Source organism: Podarcis vaucheri (genome assembly GCF_965113315.1).
Source record: "Podarcis vaucheri genome assembly, chromosome: 6".
NCBI lineage: Eukaryota > Metazoa > Chordata > Lepidosauria > Squamata > Lacertidae > Podarcis > Podarcis vaucheri.
Genome location: NC_138764.1, coordinates 47151760 through 47178886, shown reverse-complemented (window position 1 = coordinate 47178886; position 27127 = coordinate 47151760). Strand labels below are relative to the sequence as shown.

The 27127-nt window shown below is 43.3% G+C and overlaps 1 long non-coding RNA gene across 1 annotated transcript; it reads left to right on the top strand.

Annotated features, from left to right (window-relative positions):
• The first annotated feature begins 791 nt into the window (after positions 1-791).
• On the top strand, positions 792-26159 carry LOC309535585. Its single transcript, XR_014221304.1, has 3 exons — positions 792-1219; positions 21155-21234; positions 25942-26159. It is a non-coding gene; the product is annotated as an uncharacterized lncRNA (long non-coding RNA).
• Positions 26160-27127: the final 968 nt, after the last annotated feature.

The following is a 27127-nucleotide window of genomic DNA, read 5'->3' as shown; positions in this document are numbered from 1 at the left end:
ACATTTCATTTTCCTCTGACCTCGTTGCTTGGTACTTGCAGCTGAGGATGTCACTCCATGCCTGTGATGATGCGAGCAACAAATTCGTTGTTACTGTTTCCCCTGCAACACAGACGACTCTCCTGAAAACCATGGCCAGAGCATAAGAAGAGCCCAGCTGGATGAAACCAAAGACCCATCTAGCCCTAAGGTCCCGTTTGCACATCGGCCAGCCACATGCCTATGAGAAAGATGCAAGCAGAACCTCAGTGCAACAGACATGATCAGAAAATGGTATTTGGAGGCTTACTGCCTACAGTAGTGGAGATACGGCATAGCCATAGTGGCTAGTACCTCCTCACAGTCTTATCCTCCATGAACTTGTCTTTTAAAGCCATCCAAGTTGGTAGCCATCACTACCTCCACTTGGTGAGGACTGACAATAACCCATTCTCCCTGCAACGTCCAGAGTAATTCATAGGAGCCAACTCCAAGGGGGCAAGGGGTCTTTAGCAGCCCCCCCCCATAAAAATGGCATTGCCATTCAACTGGTGTGCATGTATTGTGTCATGTGATCGATTATGGGGGGGCTTACCTGCTCCCCATCTTACCTGCCCCCCCATATTTTATTCAAGTTGGCACTCCTGCATCTGATACATTTTTAAATAAATAAATATTCACCCAGGTATTCATTTTTAAAAGAAAAGGGGAGTAGGAAACCATGCAAACCATCCCTTGCATGTGAAATTGATGAAGCAGGCTAATAGTGCCTGTTATTGGGAAGAGGAGAGGGAATCCAGAGGAGCCAGGTTCCTTCTCCCACAGCAGCAGTTCTCTCCTCTGCATCCCCCATAATGTTTGAGTAACTTGCATCCTGCCAGTGCCACTACAGCAGTCTAGGCGACAGTCTCTTCCATTCCCCCACAGAAATAACTGTCTGCAGTACAAGCCCCGAGGTCCCAGCTTCCTGGGCCACCACCCATTCCCCACCAAACTGCTGTGGCATCACCGGGCTTGTGATCATCTTCATCCCTCCTTCTTACCACCTGCTCTGCCCTTTCATTGTTTGTTCAGCATCTTGACTAATAGCAGCAGCAGCAGCAGCATTCTGTCAATGTGTTAGCTAAACAAAAGCCCTTCTCAAGACTTTGGTGCTGTGTCAATAAATCGGGTGTTGCATTCAGAGGTGCCACAGATTGAAGTTTAGAAGAGAAGAGGCTCCCTCCAAAGACGAGGGTGTGTGAGTAAGCGTGCCGGGCTTAACAGCTTTTCCTTCTCCCCAGTGGCGATTGCAACAGGATTGCAACAGCCCAGCCTAGCTGAGCCACTGCACGTAGTACGGATGTGTCTGCAGTGCTAACTTCGAGAGAAGACACGAGGCAGGGATTCTCACAATGGTTTCCGAGCTCTGATAGCAGCCTGGTTTTCACTGGAAGAATTCCTTCCCCTGCTCATTGTACTCTTAAGGATTTGTGGAGTTTGCTCAAGTTCGAGAAAGAGGACAACCTACCTGAGTGGTTTATCAGATGCAGCCCTGGCTTGTCACTTCCTTATTTAGTTTGCATTTCCTGCCTCTGCCGTGCATGGTAAAATTCAACATAATAATTTTTAAATACCGCATTTTTCGCTCTATAAGACGCACCAGACCACAAGGCGCACCTAGTTTTTGGAGGAGGAAAACAAGAAAAAAAATATTCTGAATCTCAGAAGCCAGAGCAGCAAGAGGGATCGCTGCGCAGTGAAAGCAGCAATCCCTCTTGCTGTTCTGGCTTCTGGGATAGCTGCGCAGCCTGCATTCGCTCCATAAGACGCACACACATTTCCCCTTACTTTTTAGGAGGGAAAAAGTGAGTCTTATAGAGCAAAAAATACGGTATTTCTCCCAATATTGGTTCCACAGTAATAACACAAGACTGTTGCTGAGTCACAAGAGTGAGTCAAAGGCACCTGAATCCCAATGTATGTCTGCTCAGAAATAAGTCCCTTGCTGTTCAGTGAGGCTTACTCCCAGGTAAGTGTGTATAAGGCATCAAATACTCAGTAGCCTGGAACATCTTTCCCAGCCCCAGTAGCTAAGGGCCATGACAGAGAGCAATCTCCAACAAAGTCTTGTTTACTGGGTGGAACTTGGTTATTGGCATCTCCCCCCCCCCATTAGTTGTTCAACTTCCCCTTTTTGATAGAATCGTAGAATCATAGAGTTGGAAGAGACCACAAGGGCCATCGAGTCCAACCCCCTGCCAAGCAGGAAACACCATCAGAGCACTCCTGACATATGGTTGTCAAGCCTCTGCTTAAAGACCTCCAAAGTAGGAGACTCCACCACACTCCTTGGCAGCAAATTCCACTGTCGAACAGCTCTTACTGTCAGGAAGTTCTTCCTAATGTTTAGGTGGAATCTTCTTTCTTGTAGTTTGGATCCATTGCTCCGTGTCCGCTTCTCTGGAGCAGCAGAAAACAACCTTTCTCCCTCCTCCATGTGACATCCTTTTATATATTTGAACATGGCTATCATATCACCCCTTAACCTCCTCTTCTGCAGGCTAAACATGCCCAGCTCCCTTAGCCGTTCCTCATAAGGCATCGTTTCCAGGCCTTTGACCATTTTGGTTGCCCTCCTCTGGACACGTTCCAGTTTGTCAGTGTCCTTCTTGAACTGTGGTGCCCAGAACTGGACACAGTACTCCAGGTGAAGTCTGACCAGAGCAGAATACAGTGGCACTATTACTTCCCTTGATCTAGATGCTAAACTCCTATTGATGCAGCCCAGAATTGCATTGTTTTTTTTAGCTGCCGCGTCACACTGTTGGCTCATGTCAAGTTTGTGGTCAACCAAGACTCCTAGATCCTTTTCACAAGTACTGTTCTCAAGCCAGGTGTCACCCATATTTGTGCCTCTCATTTTTTTTGCCCAAGTGCAATACTTTACATTTCTCCCTGTTAAAATTCATCTTGTTTGTTTTTGCCCAGTTCTCTACGTGAAGAACTACGTGAAGATAGCTACGTGGTAAATTTTATCTCGGTTACAGAGGTTGGAAGCTGCCTTATACTGAATTGCAGGGGCAGCCCTAGACATTTTGCTGCCCGAAGCAAAATGTCCTGCTCAACTTCCTCCTAAAGTCAATAATGACAGAGACAGACACAACTCACCAGGGAGGGCATGCCACAAATGGGGAACCACCACTGAAAAGGCCCTGTCAAGTGTCAATGACAACCAAAAATAGAAGCCACCTATTTTTGACAACACAGGAAGTGTTTAGGGCAGCAGTTGTGGGGAAGTGAAATGGAAGATGCTGGGATGTCAGGGTTTCTAGAAGGATGCTCTGAGTGCAATAAGCTTCCCAATATAATTACTGCAAATTCATTTTAATGTGACTATATATTCATGAGTAAAACTCTAATGTGATGGCATCATAACTGTCATGTCTACATTCACTCATCTTTTTGGATTGATCTCATTTCCTTGTTGCTTACCAGAAGCAAAAGCACAACCCTGACCTACTGTCTTTTTTCATCCTAACCCACCTCAAGGACCATGTTTGGTATGAGTGAGCACTGTCCTCTGGGTAGACAGCTTGTGGCAATGGCCCAGTTAATATGTCCCAAGTGGAGCAGTCACATACCACCCCGCCCCCTGCCTCTGGCCCTGTGTGGAGCAGTTCCACAGTCATGGAACATATCAGCCAATAGAACCATGCCACAGGTTAATATCCACATCACAAGGAATACCCTAATGTTAGAAGAAGAAAGGAGGAAGGCATTGGGTGAAACTCAACATGACTTCCATCATGATACTCATTTGCATTAAGTCAATAGGTGAGGGACACGTTCTGGGTCACCGCCTCAAAGGGTGTGCACTTAAGATAACACAGTCAGATTCCAAGATATCTACATGGTCTATTGGTTGCGTAGCATGAAGATAAGATGCACATTTGTGTTACATATATGGTAGTGCTTTCCGTTTGAGAAATGGTTTTGTGTATTCACCTTTGACCACCATTACCAGTGTGTCATGCCTTCAGATCTGTTTGCTTTTGAAAATTTCATTTATACTGCCCTGACCTGTTTTAAACAAATGGGCTCTTGGAAAGGCTTAAAAGAAATAGCAAGGCAAAGTTCCATGCATTTTACCAGAATGTAGAGCATGACTTCTCCCCACTACTGTCATCCAGAACAAAACTCTTGAGGTTGCACAAGGTCAACTAAAACCCAGCAAAAGGAAATGCTTATTAGACACATGCATGGTTTCATCTGTGGAACTGCCCTAGGATGTATTCTGCCCACCTAACATATATGGTTATAATACATGACTGCCAAAAATGCAGTCTTCATTTGCAGAGATAGGCTATCTTTGACTGTTGCTTCCTAGAATTCCTCCATCTCATCCTCATTGTTGATAGAAAGCTAACATTGAGCAAGAACCGGTCTGACTCAACACAGCAGTCCTTGTCTTCTTGAACAGCTTCCTTCCTCCTATAAGGTCATAATGGTAGTTTGAGGATCCACACTGAAGTTCATTCTTACAATCCAGCCAATTAAATGAGGTGGTTGTCCTAACGAAAGGCATAGTTTGAACTAATGAATACTTAGAAAAATGTACTTCCCAAGGACAAGCAGTTGTGAACGGTTGCCTCCCTTCATTTTTCCACTACATTATTTTATCATCCCAATCTACATACACAGGACACACACACACACTCCAAAGCCTTAGTTTTCTCTAAAGCTAGAATCCCAAAAGTTGGCTCAAAAACCATTCCAAGCGAGTGAGAGGAAGCTGGGGGGCGGGAATGAGGCTGTTTGTGAAATGGCAGATTCTCTGTCACTTCCAGGTACGAAACAGCAGCAGACAAATCTGGCAAGACAGAAATCAGTCACCCACAGATTGGATTTCTCCCAAGAGCTGCCTGTTGCTTCCTGCTGGTTGTATGAGGAGGAAATGAATGAATCTTGTGTTGAAGATGTTATTGTAGTGCCAAGAGATGCTTAGGAAATCTTGGTACGAAGCAGAAAATGTCAGTATTACTGGCAGAGGCCCACAAAACGTTTCTTTGCATGTTCTTCCTTTTCATGGTACCATCATAGTGGAATGTAACACCTCAAAGGTGCAAGCTTTCCTAGGAGTGAAGTTAGTTAAAAATGTAAGGCAGTCAAGATTCTAGTTTTTTATTCTCCTTTCACACCTTGGAGGGGGGAGGGACTGTTTGGAGTCAACATGTAGCATCTGTTCCAAATCAGTTACTAAAGATTCAGTTTCAACTTACCTTTTTGTCTTTTTTTTTTTAATTAAACCTGGTGAGAATTGTAGGTGACAATTTAGTTTTAGCAAATTAAAAATGCTGACCAGAATCGGCAACTGCTGATACCAACTGCTCAAGGGACATGATCAGGTGCATTGCCTCTCTCACGCATCACAATAATACCCTGAATAGTAGTGAGGACTACTTGGCAGGCTAGACAAACACACAAAGCAATATATCCACTGGAATTTTGCACACTGCTTCCAGTGAAAGAGCAACGACAAGGTGGCACTAGAGGTCTCCATTCTGGGAGCACCGCCTGACCCCACCATCACACATGCCAGCATATCTCCACAATCATTGGGACCCCATGTTTCTGAAACGTCTTCTCTAGTATTATGCTATAATACACAGGCCTCTGGATTGCTGCCAACCATCACTACACTTTTGGCGGGTGAGGGACTATCTTTTGCAATCTCACAAATTAAGTTTTTAAACAACAGATCAGTGCTGCTTGTTGCAATTCAACATTTCACAAATAAAAAGAGATGCAGACAACATTCTGGAGAAAACAATAAATGACACAAACAATATAATAAGCCATTATATGCTCTGCTCAGACCACAATCCGAACAATATCTGATTATTATTTACAGAACTGTGTTAAAAATCTGGTCTCTTTGGGATAATAGATGAGTTGGGTCACTTCGATGTATAAAATATTCAGCATTTATAATTTCTTTCCTTTCCATTCTTTATTTCTGGAAGTCAAAAGGAAATTGGTCAAATAACTAACTGATATTAAGAACAGTTTGTCTCTTTGCTGCTTCAGATTCTTAAATCTGCAGCCTCAAAGATTTTTGTTTGTTTGTTATCACTGTAATCATTGTAATCTAAAATACTAAGACGTGTAAGTTCATTTCTTCACTGCAGGATTAGTATGCACACAAGGGGACTAACCTGTTGTGCATTTTCTAAACTAGAACCACTTTTGAATTTAGAGAACAATAAATTAACTATACAATAGCCTGGTCCCAGAATCACTGAAGGGCTCTCTCGTCCAATCTAAGCCTGCCCAGTCACACTGATTGTTGCTCCATGTTTTCCTGACCACACAGGAAACAGCCTCCTCAGAATTTGGAATTCTTTCCCCTGGGAAGCCTGTTTGTCGTCTTCCTGCTGTACTGATGTTAAAGGATGTTTGAAAATCATTCTTCCAAATGACACTTGGAAGCACAGTACTGGCTGCCACTGTATTTGCGGTGTCTGCTGCTGCTCGTTGCTTTAAATAATTTTATTGCTTTTTTATGCTTTTTAGGTTTGTGTTAGCATTTGTTTTGGCTTTGTACCAGGTGGAATAGAAATGCTAATTATTAAAAGCAACTACTACAATACAAAACACTGAAAAATATGGATGATTGCATGGTAATGAACTCTGATCCACAATACCAAGGTAGAGTTGTGGCCTGCTTCTCCAAGGGTTGTTTCCAAATCAGAAAAAAGTAACCTTGATTAGTAAGTTTTGCTTGGTTTCTTGCAGTTGTGATAATGAAGTTAATCTCCGTTACTGGGTAGCATACCCTCCTGCATGTTGGGCCCCAAAACTGGGGTGCATGTCTTCCTGTCTGAGCTCCCACACAAATCATGTGACCCACACAAGACCACAGAGCCCAAAAGACATGCTTTTTAGGGCAGTGCTCTCATGGCACCCCAAAACACACATTTTTGGGGCAGTGTGTGAGATTGCACCCCCCCAAAGTGTTTTTTCTTGGGCAAGATCCCGGCGCAAAATTGCACAAGATAAGGGTGCCAAAAATGGCTGCCATGCTCTCACAGGAAATAATGGGATGTCCCATGGTTTTCCGGGATACTTGTGGGGTATGGGGTAATAGGCAGGCTGTTTATGTATCAGGCCTGTCTTCCCACAGGCAGAATTGGAGTGGAAAGCTAGAAGCAATGGTAGCCCATGGTGCTAAGAGCTGGAGTCAGGATCCATTTGGAGCTTGAGGAACAGGTGAGGGAGTAGGGGAGTCTGGGGGTGAGAAAGGTAGTTTAAGCAGCAGAGCCATCCCGACTTGCTTGCCTACGTCACCAAAAGTATATATTTTTAAAATGTGCAGTACTGGAACATAGGAAGCTGCCTTATATTGAGTTGGATCATCTTTTCCTGCATCTAGTTCACTACTGCCTGCACTGATTAGCAGTAGCTCTCCAGGGTTTCAAACAGAAGTATTTTCCAGCCCTATGTAGAGATGCCAGAGATTGAATCAGGGACCTTTTGCCTACAAAGCTCGTGTTGAACTGCTACAAAGCTGTGGCCCTTCCCTGACTGGAATTTGATCTATCCTACACTGGGCTATACATGGCTGCTGGCCAATCAGGAGTCAAAAAGGAACTGAGTCATAAGGACGACCCAGATAAATTTGCGTAGAACTTTGAACGCTTGAAATGAGCCATACGAATGCTGAGTATGATGATCTTCCTACTTGCCAGGCTTTCTACAGTAGCTGTCAGTAAGGCCTTCAAGTCTAGAAAATTCCAGATGAAAGTCCCACAGGGGCCCATAATCTGGACTGAGGCTATCACAGGCCCGAAGTCTCACCAACTCGTTGTTGAGAAGTGGAAGTCCCGCTCCAAGAGAGCAGAAGGGGATCTCCCACAGTGCACAACACACAGCTACAGTTACCTTGCTGAAGCCCTTTCCACTGGCCCTACACCGCCAACAACCTGGCGATTTGACCACAAGGCTCCCATGAGCCGGCTGTGAGTCTTGACCCACCATTTGGGGATCGCTGACACATGCAACGTTCAGAAACGAGAGAGTTTCACTGAAAGCTGTACCCTGGAAATGAACTCCACTAATCAACTGTTCATGATTCCAACAGATGTTTCTGTTTATCAGACAATTGGATCCTCATGTTCAACCCCTGTGTTCCTTCCCCCCCCTTCCTCTTTTAAGACAAGAAGCAAATGCCACTACACATCTGAAGCTTCAGAAACTTTCCATATGATACGAGGAACAAATTGCTAAGCCAGTCAGTAATGCTAAGGTTTGAAGTGGTGGTCCATCAAAGCTGCAGCAGGGAAAAAAGGAGTGCTTGGGATGGAGGGTGTGTGTGTGCTGTACTACATCTCTGTGGTTTTGTTCATAGTGTGTCTGGAATTTTGAAACACCAAATGGACTCTGAGTAAACTTTCTTTTTCCTTTTTCAGAAGTATTGTTTTAGGATGCAGAGATAATGTTCTGTGATTATTATTATTATTCTAAAAAAAGGAAATGAGTCTTGGTTTGGTCAAAACCACAACTACAAAAGGAGGTTATTGTTTCTCATGATCCTCTGCAATCTCACATCTCATGAGAAAGTACTCACGTGGGTGACCAGAACACCATGAAATATCGGAGCAAAACTTTTGCTTTGTTTGTTTGCAGAGACCTCGTAAAAATCGGGGCTTTCTTGTAAGCTTCTCTTCTATTTAGGAATGACTAATCTGTGCGCAGGATCAACTTCTGTCACATCACTCTGAAGAGGAGTGAAATGTCTGATGGCTCAAAAGGATGTGGTTTAACCGCATGCCACCAAAACCAGAGACGAGGAGCGAAGACTAAACACCTGTTGGGCCCAACACAACAAAGTGATTCAGTTCTGCAGGCACTGGAGACAGAATTTCCTTGGAAATATAATCCTTGGAAATAAATTAGCTCTTGCACAAACAGCTTTCAGTGACTAATGCCAAAGGTACTCCACTCTCTGCCCCGCTTTCACTTCTGATCCGTCATCAATTGTTTCCTGAGTTTATCTTGGCGGAATAGCTCAGTTCAGGAACGTATTACTATTCACAGTGTACAACTGGACAACTTAAAGGTAGGGTTCCCCACCCCTAGCACTGAGTTGTAATAACTGGCAGCACCTTCAGACCATCGGGGCCTGTCCTAATAGGTTTTTGATGCCTAAGGCAGAAAATCTGAATAGAGACCTCAGGCCGTGATTTATTTATTTATCCCAATTTATATGCTGCTTGATTAAAAAGCATACTACAAGCTCCAAGCAGTTTACATAAAATAATATAAAAATAGTCATCAGAAAAGACCAAGAAAACCTTACTGAGAAAAGAAGTCATAATAAAATTATCAAAATATAGATACGATCAACAAATACATTACAAATATATATATTTCATATCTGGGTAGGCTTGCCTAAACAGAAAGGTTTTTGTACTAAACATAGTACAAAAAAGGTGTCTGCCTGGTTTTAATAGGCAGTGATGCATACCTTCTCTTGTGTGACAAAAGACAGTATTCAAGTCATTTGTTTAAATGCAAGCTCACTTTTTAGAAGACCTAAGTACAGGAACAAAAATATATATACATGTTTTGTCAAGAGAAAACACATATCATAAAATTTTAAGTGTTGCTTGCCTGGGGTGGCACTTGCCCCCTACCCATCCCTGGCACCGCCATGACTACCCAAAGGCATGTCAACTCTCCAGCAGAGAAGCAGAGTACCTGAAGGTCAGCCAGTGACATTGGAAACGCATAGCTCCAAGCCAAAGCTTTCTTGCTAGCACTCAGATGAGGGACAGGGCTCAGGCTCTGAGCAGGACTGCTCCCCCCCTTTCTTCTTCTTCTTCAGGCACTTCAAAGCTCAGGCCAGAGTCAAAGCAGCACCTGTCTTCCTTGGGAGTTATCCTAGGTCCTGAAGGACCTGCCCTTGGTTTCTGGAGCCTGTACTAGCTAATTGTTGTTGTGTGACTTCCAGCTCAGTCCCCTGTGGGATGGCAGCCTGGTTGAAACAGGATACATGGTGCATGTGAATTCTCCCTTGGTATGCCAGCCACGCTAATATAATAGCTTTGCTCCTGATATGCTAAGAGGCTCCTGAATCCTTGTGACAAGGCAAGACTACACTCTTTTAGCTGATTTCTTTTTTTGAATAAGTTCTACTACAATATATTCTAAAGAAACAGTCAAATCAAATGGTTCTTTAAAACCAACAACCGTAGCATTTCCCTAAAGGATAAGGGGAGGGGGGGCATCCAGATGAGATAAGGGGCCACTAACCTGTTTTTCCAGAAGCAAGGCCCATTGAGTTCAATGGGATCTACTTCCATGGAAGTGTGCATGATTCTAGCTAAGGTCCCATACCCCATGAAAAACATTTTCATTTACCCAGTCATTTTTTTTGACTGAATGATATTCCCGGCAACCTGAAATTATTAGCTGTGGGGCAGATGTGATCGTTTTTAGATGTTCTTAATTGTTCTTAAATGTTTTAAATAAGTTTTTATTTTATCTTCAGTTGTATTGTTTTACTACTCTGACGCCTTGCCTGGGCTCCTTTGGGAGGAAAGGCGGGAGAGACACTTAATTGAAGAAATAAAATAAACAAAAGTTGAAACAATTCACTTTCTTTTTTTAATTTTACATTTTTATTGGAATTTTATTTACAACATAACACAACTCTCCCACCCTCCAATACACATTAAACATGAACATAACATACAGTGAACATAACATACAACAATACAAACAACGAAATAAAATACTTCCTTTATCCTGTATCTGGCCTCCTTATTTACTTCTTATAAACTGTGTCCTTTATGAATAATTAGATCTTTCTAATTATAACTTAAATATACACAAAGTCTCCTGCAGTCATTAATCGAAACAAGTCCAGGTATGTATCTTAGGGCGCTGTTTTGTGAAGTATTCTCTGCATTTTCCCCACGCTTTTTGAAACTCTTGTCTAGTGTGATCTCTAATTGCCTCTGTTAATCTAGCCAGTTCAATATACTCTTAACATTTTATCTTGCCATTCCTTTTTGAAACAATTCACTTTCTACTGTCTCTCCGACTGCTGTGTGAAATATTTTGGCTGGGAAGTGCTGCTCTTGTTCCTCTACTAGAAAAAGCCCCTAGAGCCTTATACTTGGTGCTGTGGAGATTGAAGGCATCTTTTGTGACTCACGCTGAACTGTCAAGATCATCCAGCAGCAGCCTCTGTTTAGTGGGCCAGGCATCCACTCACTGCTGAACGTGTGCCAGCAGTTGGCATGAGGACTGGGAGCCCTGAGAGGCTGTTTCATTGCTCAGGCCACTGGCACTTCCTTTTGGTGGTTGCCTTCCTGCCGGAAGGCTTGGTTCTTCGGCTGTGTTTTACTTTTTCTTTTGCACATTTGGATCCTGAAAGTTTGATTCAGACTTTTCTGTTTCCTGTTCAATTTATGGCTCTGTTTTTGCTGATGATTAGGCCCCAGAACCAGCTGTTCTGCTGATGAAGATGTCCTCAATTAATTCTAGCCTGTCTGGTTTTCCAGGAAGTCCGTTTGTCTCCCCCAGCCCCCTTCTCTTGTCATCCCTGACTGAAATTTATCAGAGCCGCAGCAGGCAGGAAATTTGCTTCTTTTACAAAAACATACTCCTCTGCTTCTTATTTTTATTGTTTTAATATTTTCCAGTGGTGGGGCTGGGAGACAAAACCTGCTTCCTCTTTAGAAAGCTCGGTTAACCTCTGAAGTGCTTGTTTCATTCATCATGGGTTGCTGCGGCTCCTGGTCACTTGCAATGGAATTTGTTTCCAGAGTAATCTGAAATTTGTGTTAGTGTTCAAACACACACGCACGACGTGATCCTTCAAAGGCTTCCGCTGCCTCCAACTTCACGAAGTTCTCTTTGTTTTGAAGTCAGATTGCTGTACACATCTTTACAGACTGAGGGGCCTAAAACCCAATCTTTCGGTGCTCAGGGAATAAAGGTGGGTTTATCAGTTCCAGATATGTGTCTTGGGAGGCAGGCAGGGGTAATTAAAACTGGAATAATACAGTGGTACCTCGGGTTAGTTCGAAAGCACCTTCGGGTGCAAGTAGATAAATAGGGACCGCTTACTAGCGGGAAGGTAAACGGCGTTCCGTGTGCTGCGCTGGCTCGCCAGATGCAGCTTTGTCACGCTGGCCACGTGACCCGGAAGTGTCTGCGGACAGCGCTGGCTCCCAGCTTCTAGAGTGAGATGAGCGCACAACCCTAGAGTCTGGCAAGACTGGCCTGTATGGGCGGGGGTACCTTGACCTTTACCTCGGGTTAAGAACTTAATTCATTCTGGAGGTCCGTTCTTAACCTGAAACTGTTCTTAACCGCACCACTGCCGTGCGATTTCTGTTCTCATCCTGAAGCAAAGTTCTTAACCTGAGGTACTATTTCTGCATTAGTGGAGTCTGTAACCTGAAGTGTCTGTAACCCGAGGTACCACTGTACTTCTGTGACAGACAGGAAATTGCTACAGATGTGCTCTAAGTGTGGAAAAGGCTGTCACTCAGCATGTAGGCCCATCTGCTTTGTATGCAGAAGGTCCCGGTTTCACTCTCTGGCATTTCTAGGGAGGGCTGGGAGAGAACTCTGCCTGAAACCCTGGATACCTCCTCTGTATCATTCCCATTTCAGTATATATGCTGTCAAAGCGAGCAGGATACCTCCTGCCTGTCAGTATAATACAACTCCCTTCCCATGTTCCTAAGGTACACTGAATGTCAGAAAGTCAGATATTATTTTTGTTGGCATCTTTCTGTCTCGAGAGACAATGGAGTGCACTTCTAGGGGTGAAGTCAAACCACTGTGTTAGCAGTACGGAAGTGACCTGCCTGGGGCACAAGCCTCCTCATGGTCTCACTGATGTGGTCTAAAGGAAAGGAGAACAATACATTTGGCATTAGCTTGGCTGCAGGATTTGCTGGAAGGAGGCATACAAGGCATCATCGAGCCATCTTAGGGAGTCCATATTTGTGTAGGGTTTACTCCTTCGCCTTTTCTTCTCCCAAAGATATCTCACAAGGCAGCAGATGTTTAGGATCAGAGTTTTCCTTCTCCTAGATAGGCTACCTTCCCAGGTTGATGAGCCCCATCTGCCCATCACTTCCCTCTAAAGCACATGCAGAAACCACCTTCTTGACCATTAGACCCACTATTGGTCTCATCCAGTCAATCCACTGGAAGCTGTGTCTGTATGCAGGGGAAGTCCCAAACTTACTGAGGGCTTGAGATCCATCAGCTATCCTCACCTGGTTTAGCTAGCCAATCGAAGCTGTTCCTGGGGTGTGGCTGCTGTGTGGACAGCTTCTAGGAGCCACAGATTAGAGCTGAGTGGGGTGGGGACCAGTTGGAGGAGGGGACCTCATCCATTTGTCCTCTGGCACACAGCCACTTCCTTCGTTACCCTAAGGACCCATACTTAGGAGGCCATTACCAAGAAGCTGTCCTGGCTATTCCAGCAATTGAATCCTTGCTGAATGCAGGAATTACAAAGGACTCAAACCACACACAAACCCGCAAACTCACAACAATATAGAGGGCAAGGTTAGCATCAACATTAGAGGAATGGACATTTAAGGATCATTTATATGCAAATAGATTTTGTTATGTGACTGGCCATGACAATGGTGTACAGGAGCCACTTTTGCTGAGATTCAATCCCATATGACTGGAGCTTATCTGTGTATGACATAGCCATATGTAGGGGCTGACTTTGGTAATATAGTGCCCTGAGTGAGGACAAAATTGCCCCCCCCCAATCTTATTTTCACAATATTTCCTTTTGGTACAGTTCCTTTTTATGCACTTTCTCAATAGGTACCTCTATAAATATTGGTGTTATTGTTGTGTTGCACCCCTTGGCTTGGTGCCCTGTGCAGGGTAATTGCCCATGCCCCACTAAATACAGACAGGGCAGATTGGAAGGTTCTTTCTACTCAAACCATTGGTGCCAAGGAGAAAGAAAACCATGTAGGAGTGCAAAACAGAAAAGCAGTTCCCATGTGGCTATAACAAAAATGGAATAGTCCTTTCCCTCTTGAACACATCCACAACGCCCACATGTGCCCCAAGTCTGTGGATCTGAATCTAGAACATTTCCCCAGGTGGCTATTTCTCCTGCAAGACATAATGCAAAGCAAAGTGGAAAGTAGAAGCAAATTTCAGTGTTTTCTGCTTCTTTTAAACTGCCTGAACTGAAGCCTGTATTATTTATGATATTTTGTGGCCATCCTTGAACCGTATCCCTTTGTAATAGCAACAGTGAGGTTTGGCTTGCACAATGGAGTCCCCCCCCCCATCTCTGAGGCTGAAGGGAATGGTTTAATGGCTTCCTTCTATTGTCTTATCTCTTGCTATCTTCTCCGCCACTAATGGTCTTTGTTAGAAATTTTATCGACAGTGTGTTTTTTGTTCCTGGAGAACAATAAAGTGAATACTGCTTAGCCAATCAGTTTGGAAAGTACATATGGAAATCTTTAGGATTGCAAAACAGCTCCAAAGGATATTAGTGTGCTGGTTGCTCCCAGCATAGCAAATATTTGGTTTGCGATAGAAACCAAATATACAGGATTAGGCCAAATAAGATTCCATCTGGGTGGAAATTCACATAGATTTATGCTGGCCTCATCGGATATCAGCCAGATAAGGGAATACTTCTCAAACATAGTCCTGTCCTGATCTGTCCTTTAAAGGAGGAAAAAGTTGCTATTTTCAGCACATAATACAAGGCCTATGTCCACATTATAGATTTAAAGAGTCATGGCTTTCCCCCCAAATAAATCCGGGGAATAGTCGTTTGTTTAGGATGCTGAGAGTTATTAGGAGCCGCCTATTCTTCTCACAGTTACAATTTCCAAGGTTCCCTGGAGACGGGGATTGATGGCTAAACCACACTGGGAACTATAGCTCTGTGAGTGGAACTGGGATCTCCGAACAGCTCTCAGCAGCCTTAGCAAGCTATGGTTATCCCATGATTCTTGGGAGGAAGCACCACATTGACTTCCCTGACGCCTTGCCCCCCTCCCAGTAAACAGCAACGACTCAGCTGTGAGGAGGTCAGCTGAGCGCTGTCACCACACTACTCCATCCACTACTGGGTTAAACTCCTTCATCCCCTAGTGCTGTGATTCTGATATGAATTCCCTCCTCCCCATCCCCAAGTCTGCTATTAAAACTAGTTTGGCTCTCATTGCATCATAAGCTCACTTCCACTTAATGTAAGCAATTAGATTTCAAGTGGCATTATTAATGAGGTGCAGACATTGATTTGCACCTACCCCCTATATGAGTGAGATAAACCACAGGCATTAACAGAAACCAGCTGGTAGCCACATTACTTTGCTATGACTTAATGTGCTTCTGTAATGATATTTTCCTTCTCCATCAACATTTTCCTGTGCCTTCATCTGTATATGTTTATGGGAAAGCAAGAAAAGTGTTGACATAGGATGAAAAGGCAGTTTGGGATCTGCTGTACATGGAAAAATAATAAATATTGTTTCTTAACACTCTCTTTTAAAAATGGTGACAGTTTAGTTTTTAAAATACAACTTACAGCATTAATCCAAGATTGTTGGTGGGGGGGGGGGAAATACCAGAAATCAGAAAATTATCACATTCATTTAATTCACATTCTGACCAGTATAAGCAACCTGTGGCTTAGTAGAAGCTTATACATTTTCATTACGATTTGGGGCAGGAGGGAAAATTTTATCTAGGGGTGATTTTAGCATGCAAGTCCCTAGTCATGTTAGTCACCAATGAACTTTAGGGATCTTGGCAGGAAGATAAGGACCCCTTATATTTTTTCATTGGTATTCCCCCCCCCCCCAGCAAATTCACACATGAAAAGAGGCTTTGTGGGTTTCCAAGGTCCTGACTTCACATTGTTTTCAGGTGGGGAGTGTTCCCCCGACCTTTGAATGACACAGTCCTTTTTTCAATTGGTGTTTCCAACTCATAGGGATACAGATATGTAAACCTACCCCCTCAGATGAAAAAGAAAACCAACAAGTTAAAGAGAAGGGGGTTTGGAATTCCTTAATTACACTATGCCACAACTGTTAACAACTACAGTGGTACCTCTGGTTACATACTTAATTCATTCTGGAGGTCCGTTGTTAACCTGAAACTGTTCTTAACCTGAAGTACCACTTTAGCTTATGGGGCCTCCTGCTGCCGCTGCGCCACCGGAGCACGATTTCTGTTATCACCCTGAAGCAAAGTTCTTAACCCGAGGTAATATTCCTGGGTTAGCAGAGTCTGTAACCTGAAGCGTATGTAACCCGAGGTACCACTGTATTTTGTTGCTGTGCTTTGCTCAAGCATCATGAACACGCTTTGGAATGTTCTCTCACCTTAAGGACTTCTGGGAGGAAAAACACAGTGTAGGAATGTAAAAGTGGCTTGTTTTCAACCACTCATAGCTGTCTGCTTCTCCTCTTCACTGTGCTTCAGGGCAGACATTGGCTTTGTAGTACAAAGTGTGCCAGCCAGGACTACTGAAAGGACACGCAGTTCCCAGAAACACACATGAATGTCGTCTGTCCCCTCAGTTTGGCTGCTGACTACCAGAGTTGTTAGCACCTTGTCTGACACACCTAGCACCTAGCACCTGCCCCTTCAGTTTGCCAGCCACTGACTTGCACACTTCTTTTCTGGTCATCTTCTAGGGGTGGAGGAGAAATGCAATTCAGTACACATTTAAAGTTGAATTTATCAAATTCGCACTTTCCAAAACAATGTACTCACTCAAAACACAGCTAATCTTTGATAGCCGCACTTAATTTTGCAGTGTGGCTCTCCAGCCGACATTTACAAAAATGCATATATTTTGGAAAGTGTGCAAATAATAATAATAATAATTAATAATAATTAATAAATAATAATAGAGAGAATACTGAATATGACATACAAACGTGCATTATGGTAAGGAAAATTGCTTGCTGAAATTTACCCTCTCAGATGAAAGAAAAAGACTAATAGTCAAAACTGCATCTAAAACTGAGTTTATTAGAACTTCACACTAAAATTCTGATTAATTTCCATAAGGATTTTTTAAAAATTAAGAGCAAAGAATGTGTTTTATTTTCTTATTCAAGATAAGCAAATGTTATGACTTGCTCAATATATTGCTCCATAGTTCTTTGCCCAGGCTGAATTTTATATCCATATGCACTAGAGCCCCAATGCATCCACCACCACCCCAGTCTGAGATTAGGGATATAAAAAGGGGAAAAAATAGCAACCATTTCTGGTAAATAGGAGGCATGAAATTGCACATGGGATTGATACATAGGGGAATGTTCCTGTCTTTCACTCATTTTTTAAAAGAAAAGCAAAGTCCAGGGTGTCTTCAGTTGGCCAGCTGCTTGCAGGCTGGAGAACGGCCTGTTGTTGTCAGGCACGTTTCCCTAGATCTTCAGTTTTATTGCTCTGCTGGGGCTACCTGGATGTGGGAAATTGGACTAAATACTCAAAGAGGATGTCTTTAGCTGGTATTTTCAGCCAAATTGATATGAGTCCAAGATTTAATACTTCCTCGCTTTCCACTAACCACATGTTATTACGAATAACATGTTTTCAGGAAATTGGAAACCACTACAAATGCCGCACACTTTGAACTGGAACATCACCTCTTAATGTGGGAATCAAAAGGCACCTGAAGCCTCATTATGTCCCGTTTTCATCACAAGAGTCAGCTCCATTTATCAAACAGGAAAACTGAAGTGCGGAAAGGATACATTGTTCTGTGTTAATGTTGTCGGTTGTGGAGTGCTGTCACAGGACTCCCACCCAGTGCCTTGGCTACAGCCTAGCTGCAAGGGCACCTTTATTCCTTTAGAATTTACTACTTGATCACACACACACACACACACACACACACACATTCTTAATTTGAAAGCACATTCTTATTGGAAAGCCACTTCCTTAACATCAAACATGTAATAATTGTTAGAGAATGACTTAATAGGAAGTACAACCACTGATGTGATATGAGAAGAAATCTTGAATATTTGGAGCCCTGGGGTGCAGTTGGTGGAAGCTTCAGGGCCCCTATGCTGTGGTTTTTAGTGGGCTTTGTAGAAGGTGAAAGACTCTGAGGTTCATTATCAAGGCTTGAAAAAGGCTCGCATATTTATAAATGAGAGCAAAATCCTATGCATGTCTAATATTATTAATAATAATTAATATTCACAAATAAGTCCCATTATGTTCAAAGCACTTCCTTTCAGGTAAGTGAGTCTAGGGTGGAAGTTTTAGTGCTCTAAACAAATGGCTTTCACCCAGTAAATCAGATCATCTACCACCATCCACCCTGAATAGATCAGAGGATCATCAGTGTACACTGTACAAAACAACTCCCAAGTATTTACTCAACAGACCATGGGTATTTATTGACATTATTCATCTTACATAATTATTCCCTGCTTTTTCAGGCAAGCCTTCACAAAGCAGCATACAATAGCATAACAAAAACCAACCAACCAAAACCAACCAACCAATAATAGCAGCATTCTAATATGTCACAAATAAATACATACCGCACATATTATTTAAGAACATAAAAAGAGACTGCAGGATCAAGGCAGCAGACCTGCACTTTAGTCACACAGTGGCCTTTTGGGAGGCCAGAGGCAGGATCTGAGAACAACAGCTGTACTCTCCCCACCTGTGAATTCAGCCACTGGTATTGAGAGTCATTCTGCCTCTGATTGTGGGTGTATCATGTGGCACAGCAAGAAAGCCTTGGAGCACATGAGAATCTTTTGTCATCTTCTGAGTATTTATGGTGCCCTATAACAATGCCTAAACATGCCTGCCATGTTTTGAAATTGGTATTTTACATGCCAAGCCCCAGTAGCTTTGCTTGCAACCTCTGTGAACCAAGCACCTATTTATGTAACAACCTGCAGGCATTTTAAACAGCTTTACTGTACATATAGTGAACTGTTCATTCTCTCCCCCCCTTAAACAAATTTTGTTTTTGTAGAAGGACCTATAACGTCTCTGAACATAAAAGTATGCTCATAACCTAAGAGTAAGCTTCGATTAGCTTGTTCCAGATGTGGGGAGAGGGGAAAAGCTGTTAGAAATCTCCAGATCTTAATATTAAAAAGTATGCTCAGTGGCTAAAGAAAGGAGAATAGAGAGTCATGGCAAGAGTAACTGAAATTAAAGTTGCAGCCATATGCACACTTATGCATACCATATGCAAAAGCCTTGGACGAGGCAAGAATGCGAGACAGATTACCTCACTTTGGAGGTATTTGGACTGCTTCTGAAGCAACTTGGGTCTGAAGTAGTCTGAGGTGATTGAATCTCTCTGGAAGCAGCAGCAGCGCGATGCTCAAGGCTCCCAAAGAAATGGCTTTGAAGCCACCACTACTTGGGACATGGTGTCCCACTGTTCAGTGGGTGGCTAACAGGATTCATCCACCCGCAAGGGGCTACCATGCCTGCAAATTTCAGCCAGTTCTGCCAAACAATTAAAAAGATGCAGGTGTTTGTTGATGTCTCATCTTAGTAAGTGGGAATAACAAATGAGAATTCAGAAAACAAGATGAGACTCCATTTCATTTCTAAGGTGAAGCATGAAGTCAGCCCTACTGTTCTAGCCTCCCAGGCAACCCACTAGCTAAGCCAATGAGACAAGTTCTGAAGTGAACAGACAGATGTTGCACAGCACTGGGTAGTTCTGATGAACTAATTAAGTAGAGCTTTATTTCTGCCATGGCTCTGTTCCAGCATCTCTTTTCTGTGCTCAGCCTTAACCTTGGAACCCATGAAACAGATACAGCTATATGTGTTTGACATTTCCTTCACTACAAGTCTCCACACAACACAAAGGTCTATCAGATGATGAGTCTTGAGCCCTGGCATATATTTCTTCTAGAAATTAAGAACTACTTCTAAGTTAGAATGCATAGGATGCAAAGCTTCGTGCCCTTCTTTAGAATTCACTGCAATCTCAGAACCAGCAGGAGACGTTTGTTATGGTCTACTTTTACACTATGTTCTTAAGCCTTCCAGGAGCGAATCCTGATGATGGATTAAACCTTTTGCAAAGCAAATACATCTGAGGCCAAACAAGCTGAGCTATCGCTCTCTTGCCAATACTATCAGATCTCATAGGTAAGGTCTAATTACAGTTTACCTGTCTGGAAGCTGTACAGCAGCAGCAATGCAATCCAAGACATGTTTATTACAATTAAGTCCCATGGTCTCCAATAAGGCTTACTCCCTTGTAAGTGACACTACTCCTATAGTGTTCAACAAGAGGGGGGCTGGAAAGCCAACCCAATGCATTAAGAGACCTGGATATAATCCCTAAACAGAAAACATGCTCTATAGTGAAATCTACCATACCACTGGGGAGGTCGGGAAAGATGGAGATATTTATACTGTGATCACATTGGAACATAAGATTAAGTCCATCTGGATAAACCATGTCAAAGGCGCTGTCATATGCCAGAGATGAATTTCAAAGCCTGCCACTCTTGGGGCTGTATGCAGTTTAAGAACTTGGAGGTGGTATTTAGAACCAGATGTTTGGGTCGCTTTAAGTCTGACCTTGAAAAATTCTTTTCTAAATCCCCTGTTCAAAAATATACTTCCCAAGAGTCCCTCATGTCCCAAACTTTCCCCTTCACCTTGTCCATTGTCATTTGATACCACAATGGCAGTACCTCCTTTGACATACGTTCTTGACCAAAATCTTGGTGATGGCAATAACCACAATTAGGCTGGAGTTTGTCTTATGCACACTTGCACTTCTCATAGTCCCTACCTCTTGTAACTTATAGATGCAATCAAATTCATGGTAACTTTTGCATATAGTGTGCATAAGTGTTACCTGGTAAAGAGTTACAGTGGCACTTTCAATCATCTTATTCATTCATGTGGGAGCGAGGAGAATAAAGATGGGCTGCCGATAGTATATTTCTAAAAATGTAACTTAGGCAGTATGACTCATGATCCACACCTTGTGTCATTCAATAAACAGTGTCTTTTGAAAATCTTCCCACCATGAATGGGCTGTGAGTGCTCAAAGGAACAAGAAAAATTGTGGTTCTGCCTACAGAGTGAGTGGAAATAGATGCAAAAACCCTCCCCTTTCACCTCCTTGCCCTTGCAGAGAATTGGATCAAATAATCTGAGGATTGTGAGATTGCTACATCCCTTCTTCAATGATTCAAGGGCCTGATGCAAGGAAAGGTGTGTGCTTTGAGAGGGTCTCTCTTGTTTTCTTGCTGCTTACAGCTGCTATTCACAAGTAGTGTTTCATAGGTTGATTTGTTGTCCTCAGATTAAGTTCTTAAAGGAAGCCTACCTACCAAAGGCCTTGAGCATTCACTGAAGTCAAATTACATTCCGCTTTTGTTCCTTGAAACTTCACTCCCTATTGTGTGGAGGGGTGGATAGAAAGTGCAAACACACACATACATGCATGCATTTTGTAGTTGCAAAGGAGTAAAACAAAAATGGAACAAACAACCTGTCTCCTAGCAAAGAGTTCTGCATAGATTAGAAGAGAATAATAACCTTTTGTTTTATCGTTTTTTTTAAAAAGCCAACAATGCGCTTTTGTTTTGCGTAAGAAAGGAATATTTTTAATAGTGTTGGAGTGGAGAAGTAATCACTTAAGTAAAGGGATGGACTAAGTAGAAACAGAAGAATATTTTGGAATTTAGCCATCAAACCAAATACCATGCCTGGTAATGATTGGTTGATGAGGTACATTTAGGGAAGGGTGGGGGGACCCACATGAACTACAAGTAAACAGGGCTTCTAGTTGTCAAGACCTGCAAATCGTGTTTATGCAAGAATAATTGTGCCAAGCCAGCTTGTGACTGCGGGAGGGGGCACGGCAGTCTACACAAATCATGAAATCTACCGTATTTTTCACTCTATAGGACGCACCCGACCATAGGATGCACCTTGTTTTAGAGGGGGAGAACAAGAAAAAAAAAATCTCCCCCTCTCTGCGCAGCGCCCCTTCAGCGAAGCGGCAGGAGAAACAGAGCCCCTTCCATTTCTCATCCCGCTTAGCTGAAGGGGCGCTGCACACCTCTCCCTCTCCCACATTGCCTTCGCCTTCAGTGAAGGCAATCCAAAGCCTCCGGAGCGCGGCAGGAGCGCTCCCACTGCGCTTCGGAGGCTTCACATTGCTATCGCTGAAGCCAAGGAGCCTGCATTCGCTCCATAAGATGCACACACATTTCCCCTTAATTTTTGGAGGGGAAAATGTGTGTCTTATAGAGCGAAAAATACGGTATGTAGACGCGGGGAGGCAAAATACATTGATCTGACTCAGGCCTACGATATCTGGTTCCCAATAAACAAAAGGTATGATGCTCAAAGGTCCAAAGGAACAGGAGTCGGGATGGATAAGCATAGAAGTCCTGTGGGGAAAGGCCCCTCCAGACTGGTGTTTTTTTCTGGGGGTCAGTTGTGCAGTAATGCTCAATAGCATATCATCCAACATTTCTCTGGTGAAAATAGGGTTCAAGCATTGAACTTTAGGCTAACTGGGTGCCATCTCTTCAGTGTTTTTTTCCATTCTGGTTTGTTTGGCAGCAGTTGGAGCAGCTGATTGGAAAACAAGCTGCTTCTCCTCACTTTGCAGCGTCACTTAGCACTGGAGCTGCTGTATATTTAGAGTGAAACTGAAAGGTGCTGGGCTGGATCCATTTGACAAACAACCTGTCTGCCCGCTCAAGGGTGTGGTGGCTATTTACAGTGCCTGCATTACAATTTGCTAATGCAAGTGGGTCAGGTAACTCAAACCACCCTTGGAGAAGACTAGTAAAAGTCTAGCCCTTAAGTAAACACTTCCCTTCCCTGCAGAGCGAGCATCCTTTGTCATGTGGTGTCTCAGTCGCTTCCTGGTATTGCTGTTCCAGTCAAACACTTCTCTTTATCTTCCTCCGATTATCGCACTGGCCACTTCATCACCAAGGCTGTTGTTGCTGTAATCTGGAAGGTCAGTAAGTTCTGCTGAACTGGAAACTTACCCTTCTGAAGAAGAAAAAACACTAGTAGTGTTCTTGAAACACTGACCAGTGTCGTATTTTAACCGGGATTTAGCAAGGCTCAGGATTTATTCTCAATGCCAAAGCCTAGCCCTGGAACAAATAGAGAACCAATAATCCTTCAGCCTGTTCTAACAGCAAACTTATTCTCTTTCGGCAGCCAAAGCAGCGACACCCGCACAAAAGACGGAGGTGTCAGTAGGCTTGGGGAAACTCCAAGGTTTGCAGAAATAGAAAATAGAAAATCTTATGGTAAGCCTCAAAATGACCCAATGAGGACTAAGCATGCTCAGTGCTGGCATTGGAATGCCGAGTAAATATTGCAAGGAGATTGATGGAATAATGGTTAGAGTGTTGGACTAGGCCCTGAGAAACCAGGGTTCAAATCCCCACTCAGCTATGACGCTCACTAGGTGACCTTGGGCCAGTCACCATTTCTCAGCCTTTTCTACCCCACAGGGTTGTCATGAGGATGAAATGGCAGGGGGTGGGGGAGAACCAGGGACAGCACTTTGAGCTCTTTGGAAGAAAAGGTGGCATATTAATGTAATAAATAAATATCCTGAAATGGGGCGTGGCTTGCTGGCTGGAAGCCAGAACAAGAGTAGTTCATACTACAACGTTTTGTGGAAGGTCCCAGTTGTTATTCTGTGTAATAAGCAAAGCTCACCCAACAACTCTAGAATTGATGAACAGAGCTGTGCTCTGGTATACAAGAACATTTCACAGCAACATAGGAAGTTGCCTCATATTGAGTCACATCCTTGGTCCATCAAGCTCAGTAGTGTTGACAGTGACTACTAGCAGGGTTTCAGGCAGGAGGTATTCCCAGTTCTACATGGAGAAGTCAGGGATTGATCCAGGGACCTTTTGCATGCAGTACTTGCCCACTACCACTGAGCTTTCCCAAGTCTCCCTTCTTTGAATGGGAAAATGCTCCACATGTACAATGAAGAAACCAGTTGAGGAGACAATGGCTGTGTACACACCATGCTTTTAAAGAACACACCCCAAGAATCCTGGGAAGTGTGGCTTGTTGAAGGTGTACTCTGTGAGGGGTAAACTACAGTTCCCAGCATTCTTTGTGAAGGAAGGATGTGCTTTAAATGTATGATTTGTGCACAGCCAGTGAGGCAGCTCTGACAGACACTTTGCATGGTACGCTTTCCTGCACTGAATCTCACATCTGCAAAAAAAAAGAGGAAAACATTTGAACGGATCCCATGTGAATGTGAGTTGATGACAGGCATGGCACAGAATGTACTCTTTGACCATGGACAGACATCAGTTAGCTAGTACTGGCCCTCCAGGAACTGGAAGATTAGAACTACTAGATTAGAGATAACTAGATTCCTGGAGAACTGCTATCCTGAGGTGACCATAAACCAAACCATCACAGAACAATGTGCATCAGCTGCAGGCAACAGCTTTTGACTGCCTGGCTTCCTTAGCAGAAATTCAGACGACTGAGATGACTTAGCTGAAAGCTTCTGCTTGCTTCTACTTGGCTAAGTGATTCCTCCTGAACTCAGTTCAGGTTGTATAGCTGACTCAAAGCAGGTTGGGAGTGTAGATGCACTGAGATCTCACCACACAAAGCATGTGCATCTGTAGGCAGACCAAGAGCGATGTTTCTCTGCCTTGAAAGCAGATCTTTCGGAATACAGCAAAACTTTGTCCAGACCACTTCCAATTCACTTCAGCACATCGGTTTTCACCCTGCAAATTCTCTCTCTTTTCCACCAGAGATCTCTCAAGTGCACAGAGGGGACTAATCTGTTATCTTTTGGGAATGTTTCCAGCTGCTCCGTTCTGCCCACACTGGCTCTGTTTTGTGTTACCTCAGAAACTGAAACTAACGTGACACCAGTATTGAGAAACCAAAACAGGAAGTTAACACAGATTGCCATATATGGGCCACACAGGGTGTGGAGTAACATGTTCAGACTAAAAATACAGCGATATGTAGCTGCCTTCTATTTTCAGTTTGGCTCAATTCCTACTTTCTACACTTCGATGGCATTAAATATAATCTCTCATTCTTGGCATTCAGCAAGGAAGCATTTTGTTTCCTCTCATTGAAAACTTGCATAACTGTGGCTACGAAGTTAGTAAAATAATGCATTTTACTTCAGTTTAGATTGGTGCAAGCTTTAGACAGGGACAATGGAAAGGCAACACAAGAAATAAAAGCCTGTCTCATTCCTCGTCCCCTTATTCCTGAAATTTTGCTATCTCTGGCTTGATGCAGGGTTTTGTGAAACCTGAAAGCTTGCATGCAAGTAATCCAGGACTATGGAACCTGTGGGCCTTGCTGATGGGAGTCCAGCAACATCTTTCATGCTTAACAGAATATAGTATTTTGATACATTTCTTTTTTTTCAAAACCAAAAAACCAAATCCAGTTATAAAAACCCTGCCAGGGTTAACTGGGAGTTAACTAGCTATCTCATATTGGCTCAAGCTCTGAAAGTCTGGGGATTGTAAGCTAAGGCTGCTGCCTTAATAGACATGCACCATGCTGAGCAATGATGCTGTGCAATGTCACAGATTGTGCTTGCTTACAGCTTACTCTACAAGCACCCCCCACTTTCCCTTGGCCTTTCAGGCCCAAATCCAGATGGGGATGATGGAGTGCCTGAGACCAGCAAAAATGCCCGATGTTGCCCTGGTCCTGCATTGTCTCACAAACCCTTAAGGATCATCTGCTTCTCCTGGAACTGTAATTTATTATGGGAATTGTGGGTCTGTGAGAAGGAAACTACAATTCCCAGGAATCTTTGCGGGAGGAAACAATATGCTTTAAACGTGCACCGAATGTGCTTTAACTACATGGTGTTGATTGTGGGTCAACAGAACTGATTATACTTTTTCTTCTTCTCATCAACAGGGAGGTTCCTGTATTATAGACTGAGGGGCTACACCCAACCTGACAACAAAGGCAGAATGTCATTAAATCATCTTTTGCTAACAGCCACTGCTGTCTTGTTTTTCCTTTTCTAACTCCAGCAGTTGTGTCATTAAAAAAATAAAAATAAAATGCTGGCCTCTCAGCTTGCACACAAAGGTATGCCATATTTGCAGAGAGAGTTGTACTATTATGACCTTGCTTCATGTAGGCAGCTTCACACGCCCACAAATTTTATGTCGCCTTAGCGCATGCCCTAGAAGCTTTGCCCAATGCCTGTGGTCCTTGCAGAACTACAGAACTACAGTCGCTGCCAGGCTGCCAGGCAGAAGCTGAGCTTCAAGTGAGGGGCAATGATAGAACTTGCTCATACAAATGCTGCTGACACTTTCCTCCCATGTAGTGAGCGGTGCTGCATTTCAGAAAGGAGATAGGTGGGGCTGAGCAGGCTCATTTGTCCAAAAAGCACTTGGCAAAACCGGAGTAGCATATCAACAAACTCTGGGTTTTCCTTCTGCCTCTGTCTTGGGAGGTTTTCTGTGTTTGCAGGACCTGGAGTTGCGGGTCTGTGGTCATTAACTAGAATTGCACGAAGAGAATGGAAGGAGAGGGGGATTAGCAGTTGCCTATTCTAGTATTTTTGGAGGTGAGAGGACCAGTAGCTTTCAATGCACTGCCTCCTTCTGCTGTTAATCTTCTCCCCATCTCTTCTCTCTGATCCCTCAAGGCTGTTAACCTGGTTGTGAAAGAGAGATACGCCACTCATGCTTAGAGCAACTATATTTCTGCAACTGAGCCATAGGATTCAAAACAAGTTTTAAGCCCAATTGAGCCTTGGCATAAATTTAACCCTGTTTAGTGAAGTGAAATCATTGATGTTAGAGAAAAGACCTGGTAACTTTAAAAGAAAAATCAAATGGGATTCTAAGCACTAAGTTACATGGGATGCTCAATGTGTCAGTCAAGCTGCAGGAATCTTTATAAAAAGCTCTAAATAGGAGTCATATGGGGGAGTAATTGGGATGGCGACACACCGAAAATAGTGATAAATCTGCTATCAGGATTTACCCATTTTGGTGTTCAGTGTAGCTATTTACCACGCAACTATCCTTTTCTACTCTGTGTTCAAGGACTCTGGAGCAGGATACTTCCATTTAGAGGGTGATCA